This window comes from Uranotaenia lowii, chromosome 1 (genome assembly GCF_029784155.1).
Source record: "Uranotaenia lowii strain MFRU-FL chromosome 1, ASM2978415v1, whole genome shotgun sequence".
Classification (NCBI taxonomy): Eukaryota; Metazoa; Arthropoda; class Insecta; order Diptera; family Culicidae; genus Uranotaenia; species Uranotaenia lowii.
Window position 1 is genome coordinate 119755111 of NC_073691.1, and position 16512 is coordinate 119771622.

Sequence of the window (16512 nt, forward strand, 5' to 3'; positions counted from 1 at the left end):
ACAGTATTTAACAAAAAAAATCATTGCGGCGGTAGACATTTGAATTCTTCGCAACATGTTCATATTTTTTTATGATCTTTCTTATTTTCAAAGAAAAAACTGATTTTATTGCCAAGGGATATGAAAAATAAGTTAAAACTTTGATGTACCGTAAACTGGGGGAACTTTGATCAGCGGGGTAACTTTGATTAACATGAAATTTTTGCAGATTATCATCATTAACTAAGTATAATAATAAAATATCTGCAAACTGTTTACTACGTTAGAAAGCCTATGAATTGAGCTACAAATAAGCTAAATTTGGTTTTTATTAGAAGATTTTTTATATTACAAACTATAATTTCAAAATCTCAAAATATCTCGTTTTTTGAATGCTCACAAACAAACATCTCTTCTGATCAAATTTAAGCATTTAGGAGCAAATGGGTTAGTTAATGCGAAAGTTCAACTTTTTTCTTGTTGTAAGTTTAGTTTAAGTGTTATTTTTATGGTCATATGATGATAGTTTTTGAATATTAAAAAAAATCGGTCATTTTCCATGAAAATGCCCGAGAAGAAAAAGTTTGAAGAAAAAAATGAACATGGGAATAGAGCGAGGATTTAGGGAATTGCATGAAGATAAAATTTCATTTGTTTTTAAGGTAAAAAAATATTGAGAATTGTTTATATTTTTGCCCCTAAATGTATGCAGCAACATTGTCCTTCTTTTGAGTATATTTGTTTCGAGATAAAATTTGAAATCATGTAAAAATACATTAATCAAATTTGGGAACTTTTGTGGTAGTAATAGAGAACACTATCACTTTTTTTTGAAAATTAAGGTTTTAAGTTGTTCAAGCTTCGGCTGAACATATACTAAAATTGGAACAATACAGAGAAGATTAGCATGGCCCCTGCGCAAGGATGACACGCAAAATCGTGAAGCGTTCCACAAGTCAATAATCAACTTTCCCAAAGACCGCTAGAAATTTTGACTTTTGAGAGAAAAGTTATTGAAGTATTCTTTTTGGAAATTTTGTCCAAATTTACAAAAACGGGTGTTTAAAGTTGTTGAATGAGCTGAAATATTCATCGTCAAATATTTAATGACTTCCTTGAGAGATGTGAGGAATAGTTGTTAACAAATCTTTTGGGTCTTTTGCATAATTCAATTTTTATTTTAAGTGTTGTATCTCTGAAACAAGAACATTCAATGAGATATAATTAATTGATTAAAAAAAATCTTTCCATGTGTTTCCATGTACGCTTGTTTGTTTATCAGTTATCAAAAATCAATTTTACCCAAAACTGACCAATTTTAAAATTTACACACGCCATTTCACCAAAACTAGAGGTGAGAGACTAAATTTGACAAATGTTTTGAATTTTAAGACGCAAAATTTTTCCAAAATCCGTTTTTGAAACAAAGGTACCAAAAATGCTGTTTCCCTGTGTTATTTATTAATATAAAAATGAAGATTAGTTTGGATTAAAATTTGTTCAAATTTGAAACTAATCATGAGTTTTTTTTTTCATCACAAAAGGCTAAATTTTGATGAAAAAAAAACAACACTATGAAAAAAAATTTACAAATGTGGTAAATATATCAAAAATGAATGTATGATGAAAACATTACAAACTTGTGATTAAACCATCGCAAAGTTTAGACAAAAAATTTACAAAAATAAAATAACAAAAATATTGAAAATTCTATTTAAACTGCGCCACAGAAAACCATCACACAAGTTTTGGTTCAAATCACAGAATTCGAGAATTTTTTTTATCAAAAACATAGTTATTTGTTTGGAAACCTTGGGCTTGAATAATCAATTGTTTCTTGTCTTAAATCATTCTAGATGGAGCTTTGAACTTTCTTAAAGAATTGAAACATTTTTTTATAATTTTTCATGGATTTTTCAATACATGTTAACAAAAACAGTCGAAAAACGGAAGAATACATAAAAAAGTTATGAAGTATTTAAAGTTAATAATTGGAGATATTATTTTAATTATAAGATGAACAAGTTTTATAATCTCTTTTCACCGATAATGAAAATGGATACATTTCTTTTTTCATTACATTTATACCCATCATCTCCTAAGCTGATGTATACACATTTCTTAAAATCGAAAATGGGTAATATTTTGCTTTAAAAACGGTTTTTGATAAAAGTAGTTTCTGAATCATCAATTTCATAATTCAAACAACAAATCAAATGTATTAATGATACTAATCATCATAAAAAAGGATCCACCTAACGCTGACGCTCGAGCTACTTTCAGAAGCGCCCGAACGCAGGCAACCAAACTGTAGCAAAACCAACTTTGCGAGCAGAACGAATGATCGGATGCGGTCGAAAGAATTGCAATCATCAATCGCTCGCTGATGATATTCGTCTGCGATTCTTCTGTGCAGAATCATCTTCCAAAGCAATCGCTTGATGATTGGATCATAGGATGGCAGACAGGCAACCCAATCGCCTCCTGAATGAACTAAAGAGGTTGGCCGGAAAGTCCGATTGGTTCGCTCACTGAGTGCCATCGTGTGTAATTTTTTTCGAATGCGTTCGGGGAATGGGTTACCTCAGGGGGTGAGTGAATCATTTTATGTTCGTCGATTTATTCGCCAATCACCATCCTTGGCATAAATAGTGAGTTGTCTCTCACTATCTGCATATTCTACGGAGGACTGTTCGACAAACGATCCAGATACCATGTGCCTAGGTACCTACCTACTATAGGTAAGCACTTCGAGGCAGAGTAAGAGAATGTAAACTTTAATGTCCGCCGGATTATGCCAATACGGCGGCTGAAACCTCTCACTTTATAGGTGGAGCAGATTGATTAATTTCTGCCCGGTCTGTGATAGATATGTCAGAGGTTTGACGACCTTTGCGGATAACGGTAAAGGTTCTGTTCATTTGATCTGCACCGGTCGACAATTGCGGTTCAAAAGGTTGCTGTTGAGCTGACATCATCTGCATTTTGGTGGATGTGGCACCGACTCAAATCGATAATTTGCAAACTATTCCGTCGGAAAACTTAATACCTGTAGAAAATAGAAGTATAGATACTATTACACGCTATAGATTGGAACCTTATTTTCGAACGCTTTAATGGAAACTTTGTGGCATTTATCGCATGGCATCTTTTTTTTTTTTTTTTTTGAGAGAACCATCATGGTCTGCCTAACAGGGTGTTTTGAATCAAAACTTTTCACTTAACAGATGAGACAGTTTTTGTTGGTCGTCTTAAGATAACCTTTACTAGAATTGTTCGACAAATCAACGAAAGTTTCCATTCCACGAGTATTAAAAAGATTTCGAAGGTTTGAACTAAAGTTTTGAAATACCACTCATTTCTCAAAAGAAATGGTCTCCCGGAAATCCAATTCGAAAAAAAGCATTTCACATCTGGAAAGAGCCAAATCATATTCGACCAGTAACTTACGGCTTTGCCAATTTTCGTACCTTCCAAATAAGCCTCTAGTATGCAACCAAAGCGAAAATAAAAAACAGGTACAGAAATATTCCATATCCCACTTGCCGTGCATCGTTCCTCGCGAAAAACAGCCCACGTGGAAAGCGAACGTTTCTGCCAAACCACCAACAACTTATCATCATTATCATAATGGACGAGTTGAAAGGTTTTATTTTTTGCGCCCAAAACGCCGACCATATGAAAGTAAAAATGCTCGTTCCTGCACGGCCAATTAGCCGGCCTGGTCGGTGCATTAGCCAAAACGATTGCAGTCACGATGGCCGCTTCAACGAGCAGCCGATGTTTTCGTTCTGTTGAATGATTGCAGGGCGCATTAGTATAGTTACATCCAAAATACACAACAAAAGGCAACAGAAAAAAACCAATCATAAATACAAATTCAAACTGTGCTAAAATTGATCCATAACACGGTGTAAGCTATTTGTTGAGCAAAACGTTGATTTGTAAGCTCACAGTTGTATTGCAATAAATTAAGCTTGTTTGCAGTTTTGCAAACATCAATTAACAACATCGCAGAAGATGTGTAATTCATATTCAGTTCGCGATATTGAGTTGCCTTACTATAAACAAACAGAAGAATGTTTTCCACGAAAATAGAAAATCACAGTGAGATTTCGATGCCGAACGCGGTCATTGACACGTGGCCAAGATCGGGGCAGGCTGTGATTGTCCCTTACTTATCCATCGATCGTTTGACCACGTGGCAGCGGCGGCGTTTACGTTACCCCAGATTGAAAAGTCGGTCAGCCGCAGCCATTGAACTCTCTTCTGGGCCTGGGTGATGGCAACCCCAGCTGACGATAGTTTATTTTTGACCCTCCTGTGCTCCCAGCTTCTTCTTTCGGCGGCAGCTGCAGCGTGCGTATTCAAATATTGATGCGGATTGACGAGGTAGCACGGGGGATGCCGTGTTAATCCGCAATGTCCACCCGAAAAGGCTGTTACGCGACGAGCGAGATTTGGGCCGCTGCTTGTCTGCGATGCACAGGGCAATTCGGCGGCGATTGGTGTGTGTTTTTGTGCAATGAAGCTGCTGCCTAAAGACCGGTCGTGATGCAAGGCTCTTCGCCAGCAGCATCGGAAAAGAATAACTCAAAACAGATCCCCATATTTGGGTTTGTTCGCACAGCAGCAGCGACCCAAACGGGGTAAACAAGTTTGGTTGCGCGGGTTTTGCGGGCGTTGGGTTGTGCAATGATGCGCGAAAGCCGCGACAAACGTTTTTCAAGCGGTGGGGTGGCGTGGTGAGCCGATTATCTCGAACTAACGGCTTGCAGTAGTAGGCGTTGACGGTTTTAAACGACGATCATCTCATCGCGTTTTATTTTTGCGCCCATTGAACGCTACTAAGTTGTGCAATTCTCTTCTGCACAGCAGTGTGGTCGTTGCGATCGATGTCATCAGACGTTATAAAATTAATATTAAATTGACATAATTCGTTGGGGATTGCGTTTATTACACTTTTGTTATTTGTTTAAGTTGAATTTCTTCAACCGACACGCGAATGCAAGCTTAGGTATTGTTGAGCCATCGTGCTCATGCTAGATTTTTGCTTGTGTTCAACATTGTTGCCCCAAATTGATTTTCCCCTAATTGGAAAAGTATTGGGAAGTGCCTACTCTCGATGATGGCAATGTTATTGCAGTAAACTTCCAATAACAAGAGAACGGCCATATAACAAGATTTGCCAGCGCAATCGAAAAACAAAAAAACACAGAAAATCAATATCTTGCTGCCTTTTTCTTTTGATCTCGAATGTTAACTGCCACCATACGATTTGATACGTGTATTTGTTTTCTCCATCAAATTGAAAGTAAACAAACTGTTTTTTTTTAACATCTTACATCTGATTCTGAATGGTGACATCTTTTATTCGGCGAATCAAGACAATTTGTGCAAGATTTTTTCTAACGAACGCCTTAAGCTTTTATTTTGAATTCAGGACAAGAAAGGTACATCAGCAGCTGCCATCTTGAATCTGATTAAATCTTAACACTGTGTAATCTGTATTGTTTGTATAGATAACTAAGCAACAGGTAAACAACAAAGTGATATGATTAACTACTAGTAGTTTTGAAGTTTTTAAGCACTTTCTTTAATGTGAATTATCTGGTTCCAATAACGCCTTCAATTGAGATCAACTTACATTTTTTAAGACATCTTTTTTCGTACATTTATTTAACGAGGGTACCTATATAACAAAAGTTTTCACCCTTTTTTATACATCTAGAATAACATTCCTTACAAAAAAATCACAAAATACAAATATAACGAAGTTTTCTACCTAGTAAATATTCAAATCTTGGCAGAACACGAATAGTACCACTATGTGTTTTGCTTATTCAAATATTTAATGAGGAGTGGTTTGACAAAGTATTATAACCAAATATCAAATCCGTGAATACCCGTGAAATATCTCTCAAAACTCTTATAAAACCTGTTGGAATACTAGATATCGCCTGAAAATCCTGTTGTCTGTTCAAATATTATTTTTTCAGTATTATTTTTTACTTTAAATAAGTTTTAAGAAATAGTCTTGATTTTGTAGAAATACAAAAGACACATTCCACGCGCTTGTACCGCTCAATAGTGATTTTTATCCGTTCGCGTATCAAAAAAAACTCAAACTTGTCTATAATTTTTATAATTCAAATCACACAAAACCAACGGAAAAAGTTGAAAAAAAAATTTAAACGTGTTTAATATGATTTTGAAAATCATTTTTTTTTTTTTTTGGAAGAGTGATTATTTGGACAACTTTTCCAAAAAAATAATTAAAACATATGGATTAATTCGTTTTGGAGAAAAAAAAATTAACTCGTTTTGAAGCCAAAAAACACTGCTTCATTTTGTTGAGAAAAGAATTTGTTAATATCCAATGTTGTTGTTTTTTCAAAAGCGAACAAAAACAGTCACCAATGAGTGAATTAACGTCACAAAAAAGGGAACTTTTTAATTTTACGAGGAAACTTTGACATTTTCTGACATAAAAAAGTGAGATCTTCTTTGAAAATGATGAGACGATTCTAAAACACTTAATTTTATAGAAATCGGTTGGAATCAAGCTGATTTAAAACAGTGCGAATGAGTGAATTCACGTCACAAAACTTGAGTTTTTGTAAAATTTCATAAAGAAAATATGCTCTGAAAGCTGTTTTGACTCTTCAGCTGGTAAGATTTTTACAAATCGAACATAGTTTAGTTTATTTTTTGATAAGCTCGTTACTTTCAAATAAAAATACAAATATTTTTTTTTTGATAATCTTTAAATGAAGACTATGATAAACAATAGTAATTTCAACGTATTTTTTTGTATCGATTATAACCGTTTCACCATTTTTATGGTATTCGCGACTTTGCAGTTGGTGGACAGTTATTGAAAAACTTATCCGGTACAACTGTGTTCGGTAATAACTCTTGGACTCGAACTCGTGGATATCCGATAAGGAAGCAACTGACTTGCCAACTGAGTTTATATCACAAGCCCAATTTTTACGTATGATCTCTCAATATGTTGCTATTCAAGAAGTTCCAATCAAAACAAGGAAAACGTTAGATGAAGAACTGAAAATTTATGATTGTTAAAGTCCGAACTGTGGAGTGCTGTATTTCCATGCACTTTGAAACAGCTTAATAACTTAGGTAAACAAGCTCTACCGGCAGGTAACCTCTCGTCAGTCAACAGAATCGCCCATCCCTCTTTCGGACATTCTCCATTCGAGCACTCGCTCGTCCGCTTTCCGCCCGACAGTCGGCACCGATCAGACGAGAGTTCTCAGGTAGCAAAATGGTGCAATCGTATCGTTGAACCCTCGGCCAGGTTGGAACCCAAAAGTCAACCGGATAATCTTCCCGCGCTCCGCCCCTGCAGCCACAATTGGCGATCCTGCCAGGTTTTCCCATTTTCCACGGGAAAATAAATTTTAATCGGTGAGTGAAATTTGGTAAATTTTGTGGTAGCCATTTTGTCTGATGAGCGTTATTGGATGCCTTGGGAGAATTTTTCTCGCTAATATTGAAAAAGTGCTTAAGCCAACAAAATTTAAAAAAAATCAAATTGCGACACGAAAGCCTTCAGCTGGTAAGACAAACATTTTTGAACGCTTTACAAAGATTATTTATTGAAGGAATTAGTGATTCAAATTTATGAGGTGATTTGTGGTTATCCCCGCTGATTCCGTAAGGTTTGTAGATGGACTGATAGGCACGACGTAAACATAAGCACCTGATGTGCAAATGTCAGTTTTGTAGAGTCATTTTGGTTTTGATAAGACGTGATGTGTCGTGTTCCTGGCCGTAACTTGCTGGCCATCGGTAGATAAATTTGAGATGAAAAAAAGAGGAATGATTTACATGACGAAGACTTTCGCCAGAAATAGAACTTTAAAAAAAAAAACTAAGCTTAACTGATTTTTTTTTTTTTTTTTTTTTTTTTTTTTTTTTTTTTTTTTTTTTTTTTTTTTTCCTTAACATAACGTTTATTAGGCATTTAACTTAAATATCTAAGTAATAATGTGCCGAGGGTCAATTCAATTATTGGGAACAGGATTATTGGAGGAAATAGGAAGAGGAAGGAAGTGAGAAGGAAGGGTTATTTGGGTGTCTCTGGTGGCCGCCGCGCCTGCTGCATGCTGCGCGTCACGACTGATCGAGAAGAGTTTGTAACCATATCTTCGCGAACAACTTCTAGTGACGAAGTTGCAGGAAGAGAGGTTGGAAGAGGGGTCCTTTTTCTAGGCGGTGAATCTGAATCCAAACTGGTGATATCAGTCTGGATAGATTGTTGCGGTGCTGTTGGAGTGTGCGGTTTTTCAAAAGTTCTTTTCTGGTTCTGGCTCGTCTGTTGGATTGGTTCTTCGTTTCTATTAACTTGCTGCTGATGTGTTGTACTCTTTTGTGTTTGGTTGGTTTTAACTGCATCCGCGTAGCTGGTTGTGTTGCTGCTCGTGTGTACCATTCGTCGGGCTTCGTAGATCGTGATGTTTTTATCGGTGCTGAGTTTAAGAGCTGTCGATTCTGCTGTCCATATGGGACACTTTCTATCCAAAGGGGAATGACCTGTTGTTTTGCAATTCCCACAAAAGGGTTCGACTTGGCAGTTTGCGCTTTCATGTGTTCGAGAACAATTTTTGCATGCCAACAGATTTTTGCAACGGCTTTTAGGGTGACCGTATTGCAAGCATTGTCGACATAATAAAGGCTGCGAATAATAAATTCGTGTACGAACGCGTAGGAGTCCGAAATTGATAAATTCCGGGATAATGGTGCTGTTGATCGTAAGAATTAACGTTGAGGTACCTATGATTCCAGTAGTGGTTTTTTTTGTAATGCGGCGGACATCAATAACTTTTTGAGGCGAGAGTTCTTCCAACAAGACTTTATCATCCATTCCATCCACTTCTCGGCAGGTGACGACTAGTTTCCGTTGATTTAAGCTTGGATGACGACCAATCATGATCGGTGTACCGTCTAATAGGGTGGTCAATGTTGTCAGCAATCTTCCTTGGTTTTTGTTCCTGATCTTAAGCACGTACCAGTTCCGGGATTTTTCGAAGAAAGCTCCTTCAATTTTACCCGCAAAGTTCTCGATGGAACGTCCAATCAAGAACGGGTTTTTTGGCAGTTGTTTTCCTTTAGCACCTTGAAGCGTCAAATAATATAAACGACCGTGTAAACTTTGGGGATCCATCCATTCCGGAATTGTCCGGTTAGGATGGTCACCCGGTGATGGGCTCATCACCACGCGCTCTACAACACCTTATCGATGGAAAAAAAATCGTTGCCTTTTGAGCGATGATCGAGAGTAAAATACGTCCGATACAAACGAAGGCTAGAAGCAAACTGTGCTTAACTGATTTACATGATATTAATTGTTTGAGTTGAAGTTATGAGGACTTCCGTCGAAGTTTCTAATTTGGCACCACTCAAAAAGTTTGACCAGTGAGGCGCGATGCAGACTTCCGCCTGGGTGAATTGGATGATTGATTGTTTGTCAGTCAGATGGCGCGATGAAGACTTCCGCCTAGAGAGTATGACGCGATGAAGACTTCCGTCATAAGTTTTGAATTGTGTGGTTTGATGCATATCAGCCACAAGGCGCGATGCAGACTTCCGCCTAGAGAGACTGACGCGATGAAGACTTCCGTCAAATGTGTAAAATCGAGCAGCTTGTTAAAATGCGAGGCGCGATGCAGACTTCCGCCTAGAGAGTAAGACGCGATGAAGACTTCCGTCATATGTTTGAAGTTCCGAGGCATGATGCATATCAGCCTCAAGGCGTGATGCAGACTTCCGCCTAGAGAGAATGACGCGATGAAGACTTCCGTCATATGTTTGAAACTGTGCAAATTGCTTAATTGCGAGGCGCGATGCAGACTTCCACCTAAGAGAATGACGTGATGAAGACTTCCGTCGAAATGCTTGTGGCTTAGTGGCCAGCCGCGATGCAGACTTCCGCCGGATTGAGTCGATTGTTTTAAATTATTTGATTTTGAAGTTCCAGGCTAAATGTTCGCTTATATAAGCTTATTGGCGCGGTGAGGACTTCCACCTTAAGTGATTGACGCTATGAGAATGGTTGCAAACTTGAAGAAGTTGTTGTTTGATGGAAATGAATTGTTGGGCACGATGCTGACTTCCACTCGGCTGAATTTTGGGCTTGAGACAAGCTGACGAAACGAGGATTTCTGATTTGTTTGTGTTTACAGTATTTCAGTAGGCTGGTTTACGAATGATAATTTCATCAGTACATATTAGAAAGCTAATATTTGAAAAAATGTTAAATATGGGTGGCTTACGGTTAAGTCTGAGCTAAATGCAAATTTGCATAAATATTAGTTGATTAAATGTTATCTGAATGGTGTAGACTTCGGTCGACCAAAAATGAAAACCTCTTAAGTATGTATTGATCAATTTGCATTTTGAGAATTTTTGTAGAATAGAATGTGTGAAACGAATGACCGAATGATGAATAAGGTCATTAGCAAAAGGCTTTAGAAGTGTATGAAATTAATTTATGTGGTTATAGAGGACTCTCCACCAAAGTCTGATCATGAGATGATATCTTTAAAGAAGACAACTATTACCCCCAAGAATGACAAAATAATAGATATAATGCAATGGTAGCGAATAGTTATAATCCCTCATTCTCCTGATAGGTAATAAAATCTTAGCGATAAAAGGTTTGATTTGATTTTCTTTTCGGTACCACCGCCTAACCTAATGGCCTTACATGTCATGGTATTAAATCGAGTTGAATTAATGATTTCTTTTTCAAATGAAAAAAAAAAAAACAGATTAAGTAGCCCACAGTGAAAATTGGCAATAGATGTGCGATGCTAAAAATGCACAGAAATTCGCTGTTAATGGTCGTCGTGAATTGCATTATCATAAAGCGTTAGGCTTTCATTACGTAGAAAAAGCATTAAGTTAAACTGGATCCGTCCCGGACGTCTATTAAGGTGCAATAGAGATCAGCAATAACTTAGACTTGTCCTAAGGAATGCACAAGACAAGTAAAAGCAATTCTACTATTCAGATCAAAAAACGATTTTTAATCTTACATACTTATGTATTGCTCTTTTAGTTGATTTGGATTCCAAGCATCTTTGTCTAAATGTAAAAAAAAAAAAAAATTGCCAACACATTGATGCAGTGTTGTTAGATCCGTCATTACTTAAAGAGTTCTCAAAAAAGTTTAATTTAAAAACTACATCAGCCTAAAAGTGGAAATAGTTCAAGAGTTGTTGATCACCCTCTATTTCTGTGTATTCAGACAAAAGCTCGGCACTTCTATGTTTGATCAGTTGTAACAGATTATTAGCAGCATGCAATTCCATGGTAATGTGTGTCTCAGCGACGTGCATAAAGATGTGCAGCTTTTTAGTGTAGAACATAATAAAAGCTTATATTTACATAGATCTGTGTTCTCAGTTTCAGGGGTTCTTTCTTCCTCCAACCAGCAAGAAGATCCATGTTTGCTATATCTAAAGAATATGAGCAATTTCAAATGATGAAAAAAATTAGGAATGGATGCATGGCAGATGTTGTGGCACTAATGTTAACTAGTACAAGCACTTCAAGTGTGTATAAATCTTGACAACGGGAGCATCCTTGGTCTTGGAGAAACACAAACTTAAAATATTGTTCACCTTGTCAATCTAATGTTACGTTGGGTACAGATGAGTTTGGCTCCTACTGAAGCGTCGACTGTTGATCTCATCATTCTCATACCTTTGAAACTGTAAATTAAAAGTATTAATTCAATCACTGAGGTCGACAAAACTGCTACATCGAATGCTTGAATTATTTCGAATATGTCTAGTAAGTCCAATAAGAGAGATTTTCCATTCTTTATGAGCTCCATTGTAGTGCAACTGGAATGTAAAAAGTATTATTAAACGCCAGCAACATGTTGAGAAGTTAGGATGGATTGATTTGTGTATGCCTGACTGTTGGTTAGCACTCGCCAGAAACCCAGCCGCGATTTTGCTCCAGGAACGGTTTATTCGGGTAGTACAGCTACAACTGTCGATGTTTTTAAGCCGGATTTCGAATTATGAACTGAGATTCTTTTAGCTCCGACATAATCAATCCAGAAATAATTTGAGATTAATTGATAGCGCTGAGTCGCTGAGAGGAACGATAACAACAAAAAAAATCAAAGTCAAACAATTTGTTTACTTTTTATACACGCTCAAAATGTTTTCTAACGAATATGCAAAAACTTAATCAACTGACGCAACCATATAGTGTTAACAGGGCTGAACATATTGGACTCTCGAGTCAGGAATAACATATGTGGAAGGTGTAAATACATTGCATCTGAATTTCAATTTAATATTGCAGTATTCTGTCAAAACACACATAAATGTTACAAGTTTCATATTTAATATCAATTTTTTTTTTTTCGAGAGTAGGAGGAGGATGTGGAGTGCTGTATTTCCATGCACTTTGAAACAGCTTAATAACTTAGGTAAACAAGCTCTACCGGCAGGTAACCTCTCGTCAGTCAACAGAATCGCCCATCCCTCTTTCGGACATTCTCCATTCGAGCACTCGCTCGTCCGCTTTCCGCCCGACAGTCGGCACCGATCAGACGAGAGTTCTCAGGTAGCAAAATGGTGCAATCGTATCGTTGAACCCTCGGCCAGGTTGGAACCCAAAAGTCAACCGGATAATCTTCCCGCGCTCCGCCCCTGCAGCCACACGAACAACAAAATGTCTTTTTTTTAAAGTGCACATACAATTTGAAGGCTCTAAAGAATGATTCAGAAAACTTGATATTTCATGACGTGAATTCAGTCAACCATTCTATTCTGTTTAAACTGAGTGAATTCACGTCACAACTTTAAATAAGCATAACTTCGTTCGTTGTTTTTGAATCGAGTAGCTACGCACATCAAATTATGGGTAATTGTTTTTTCTACAACTCATTTGAAGTCACCGATATTCTATTTCCACAAAGAGAACAGGAAATCAAAGTTGTATGTACTGAAATCAAAAATGTTCAATTCTAGCGTGAATTCACGTCACAAAAGTAATCGATCACAACAAAAACCACTTAAATTAAAATTATGTTCATTGTGAAGAAAATTCAATTTTCGAACGTTTGTCCCATTTTTTTTTTTATTTTCAAGTAAATTGGTTGACTTATAGTATGATAACAGTTCAGAAAAGTCCAGAAAAGCGATTTCACGTCACAGTGTAATGTATCAAAAGTGGTATAACTATTTTTGTCTCGCACCCTTTTTAATATTTTTGGTCCTCTAGGCCAATCGGTTCATCGGAAAAAAGTAGATTTATGCTTGAGTTTCCGATTATCAATTCAAAACAAGTGGAAGAAGAAAATTTTGACGATCGTCAATCATTCATATTTTAATAAGCAAAACACATAATGGTATCACTCCTGTTTCACTCACTTTATGTAATATTTGCTAAATCCACAGCCTACTTATACTCAAGCAGAGAATTTCTGAAGTGAAATAAGATATGGGGATATATCCGTCAGCACACAAAAAGAATGCTATGGATACCGTGACCGGGATTCGATCTCATTGACCTCTGGCTTAGACGACTTGAACGCTATCCTCTAGGTCACGGTTGGCGACCATTACGTTTAGTTAAGTGGGTTGAAGAATTTAGTAAACTATGATTCAACATTTTATACCATTTCATAAAATTTCAAATGGCAGCTTGGAAGTTTACGCCAGAACTTCGTAGATGAATTTGCTTCTTTAATGTTCTCGAACCAAAAGGTTTACTTTGTGTTTAATTGATTAAGCAACAATATTTGTTGAAGAAACCACCAAATGGTCCTCCCGTTTATAATAGCTTGAAATCCGAAAGCCACAAATTCCATCGTTAGCAAAAATGTGACACCTAACAGGGCGCGGAAAGTGTCAATGAATAATGTCTGCTATGTATGCGCATTTTCACTTTCAATCATTTTTTAAATTGCTCCCCCACTCCCGACACTGTAGTTCCTTCCTGGTAGTCCACAAAAATGGTCCAAAGTGCGACTGAATATGTTTATGTTTATTTATCATCATCGTTTCTTTTTTTTGTATCATCTTGCTTCCATTTTACACCGCGCGTGGTCTCTGATGCGAAAAATTGAGCAATTTTGCGCCAGTTTTCCATTGGTTATTGTTCGCGCCAGTAGCGATGGCGAGCGTAATTTTTTCTGCCCCCGGTACAAAAACAAACGCGCCATCGTCGTCGAACCTACATGTGTTAACAAACAATAAAAATTTGCAGAAAAACAGTTACAATAACAAGTGTGGAAAATGCATTGTTGCTAAAAAAAAATGGCGATAGGTGCAAAAATAGCATATCTTCATTACCATGCATCATCATCATCGACAGCAACATCATCATGAATGATCTTGTTTGGCTTCGAATGAGTTTTGTGCTGTGCCAATGCATAAAATAAATCAGATACAATCGATTTGCTCCAATAAGCACAAAGAAATTTCACACTTTTTATTAGTTTCACATGAATGACAACATTGTGTTTAGTAGCATGGCAAAAGAGACACAATACTCGACAGTGCATATTCACCAGGTGGCGCATTTCATAATTATCTGATAAAATCGATGATGATGGTCATTAGAGGGTCCCTTCTACCATTCAGTCGGCAGCACGCTGTGCACCACCACACGACCCGATAGAGGGAATGAGTGCATTGATTTGAGTTGCTCATTAAAAATCAATAAACCATTTAAAAAAGCATCATTGTGCAACAGTTAGTGTTCGGGAGCTGTGGAATTTTGCACCACAGCAGGCGAATAGTGGACTCAATTTGGTTGGTCGCGACAATTGCCACCGCAAACCCGATCGTATTCATTACAATATTCTCCACACCCCATTCCCAAAAAGTTACGACATCATGGCCACACTAGGACACAAACATACCTACTCCAAGTCCAACTTTTAGCAGTTGGACTCGTGGCCTGTGAAATAGTGGGGCGAAAGTGCCAGTAAATTGGCATAATTTAGACATAAATTCAAACGGGTTCGAATTTTACGGCCAACAGCCCCGGGACGTGACCACATTCGGTCGACACAGAACAGAACGACGGAAATACGGAGCTTTGCTGGAAGCCCATTGGGAGTCTGGGTGGGGTCAGTCGTGTGTCATTAGCGGACAACTTCCAGAAGTGTGAACATAAATTAAAGATTGCGGTGAGTGATAAAAATAAATGGTAATTATTGGTTAATTATTATCGATGTGCTGCTGTTACTGCTGCACGTCACCGCCAGGGGACGAGTTGATTGCTGCCGGGTGGTATGAGCTGCATGGATACGCTTCGGAAATTGACAAGAACTGTCACTTTAATGTGGTATTTGCGGAAGGGTGATTCCATCGAAGCGTAAATCTGTTTGATACACCTAGACGGTCCGCAATTGTTTGCTTTAATCAATTCTCAGCGGGGTGCTAGACTGGTTCGAGTGATACCTACCTATGTATGGAGCGACAAGTGCTGCACTTCAACTGACCAAGTGGTAGCATTTCGTTACAACAAGCTGGAGGATTTCAAATGGAGATTGGTAGAATATATCCGTTAAATGCTTCCTTATCCGTGTTTATTCGGTTGCACGGAGTGCAATGGCATGAGCAAGGAATTCTTGCACACTCCAAATGACGCCATTCACCTTATTTTATGGTTACAAAACACGAGCCATGTTCGGATTCACCTTTTCACGCTGGCTTTCCGTTAAGAAAACCAAAAAAAAGTGACGCTGTTAAAATTTATTCATGCTGTACTGAATTGTTGAGTCCATCCAGCGAGGTACCTGCTATTAGCTGACATTAGCAAATGAAGAGTTCGGACACTTACTGAACTCAAAGGCTTGTAAGTATGGACAACTTTGTTACAGCTTGTTGACCTTTCCGTATGGGACTTTCGAAAAACGAGAAGAAAAAGTCCGTTGGTTGAATTGACTTCATCCTTCTGAAGAGATATTGATTATTAAAAAGATGTATCCCCTTAAAGTTACCCTTAACTCTAGCATAGTTAAATAATTTTCTCCTATACTTCGTCCTTGATAGATGATTCAGCAACAAGAAAGAAACGCACTAGATTGAATTGAATCTCCAAGAATTTCTTAACAACTGACTTCAACTTCAAACATGGCATGATTCAGACAACCCTTGTGCGCCTCTGGCTTTTCTAAATGTACTCAACCTGCAACCTGCACCTCATCGCATCCGCCCGAGGAATGTACGCGCTTTCCGCGGAGCATTCAACCAATTAAGGTAACAGCAATAGCCTAGGTATTGGCTTTCGTGTTTATAACTAACTCTCTGAGACAAGATTGTTCTCGTTATACAAACACAGAAACCTGCTTCTGCTGCTGTTGCACGTCTGCTTGGATGGAGTCAGAATAAGAACCAAATTCCACCATCCCATAGCCTCTCATCTGATGCAATTGTGACTTAAGGTTTCACTTGGACTTAAAACGTGTCAAGGTGTGAATTTGTGGAAGATTCATTCAGTATTTGAAGCAATTCAACGTTTGTCTAATGT

At 37.6% G+C, this 16512-nt stretch overlaps 1 protein-coding gene and 1 non-coding gene across 2 annotated transcripts in view; both read left to right on the plus strand.

The window, feature by feature from the left end:
• LOC129739435 (protein obstructor-E) overlaps positions 1-16512 on the plus strand; it is a 45591-nt gene that overhangs the window by 7360 nt on the left and 21719 nt on the right. The window lies entirely within an intron of this gene.
• Positions 832-938, plus strand: LOC129740746 (U6 spliceosomal RNA). The gene has a single exon (XR_008736363.1). It is a non-coding gene; the product is annotated as a U6 spliceosomal RNA (small nuclear RNA).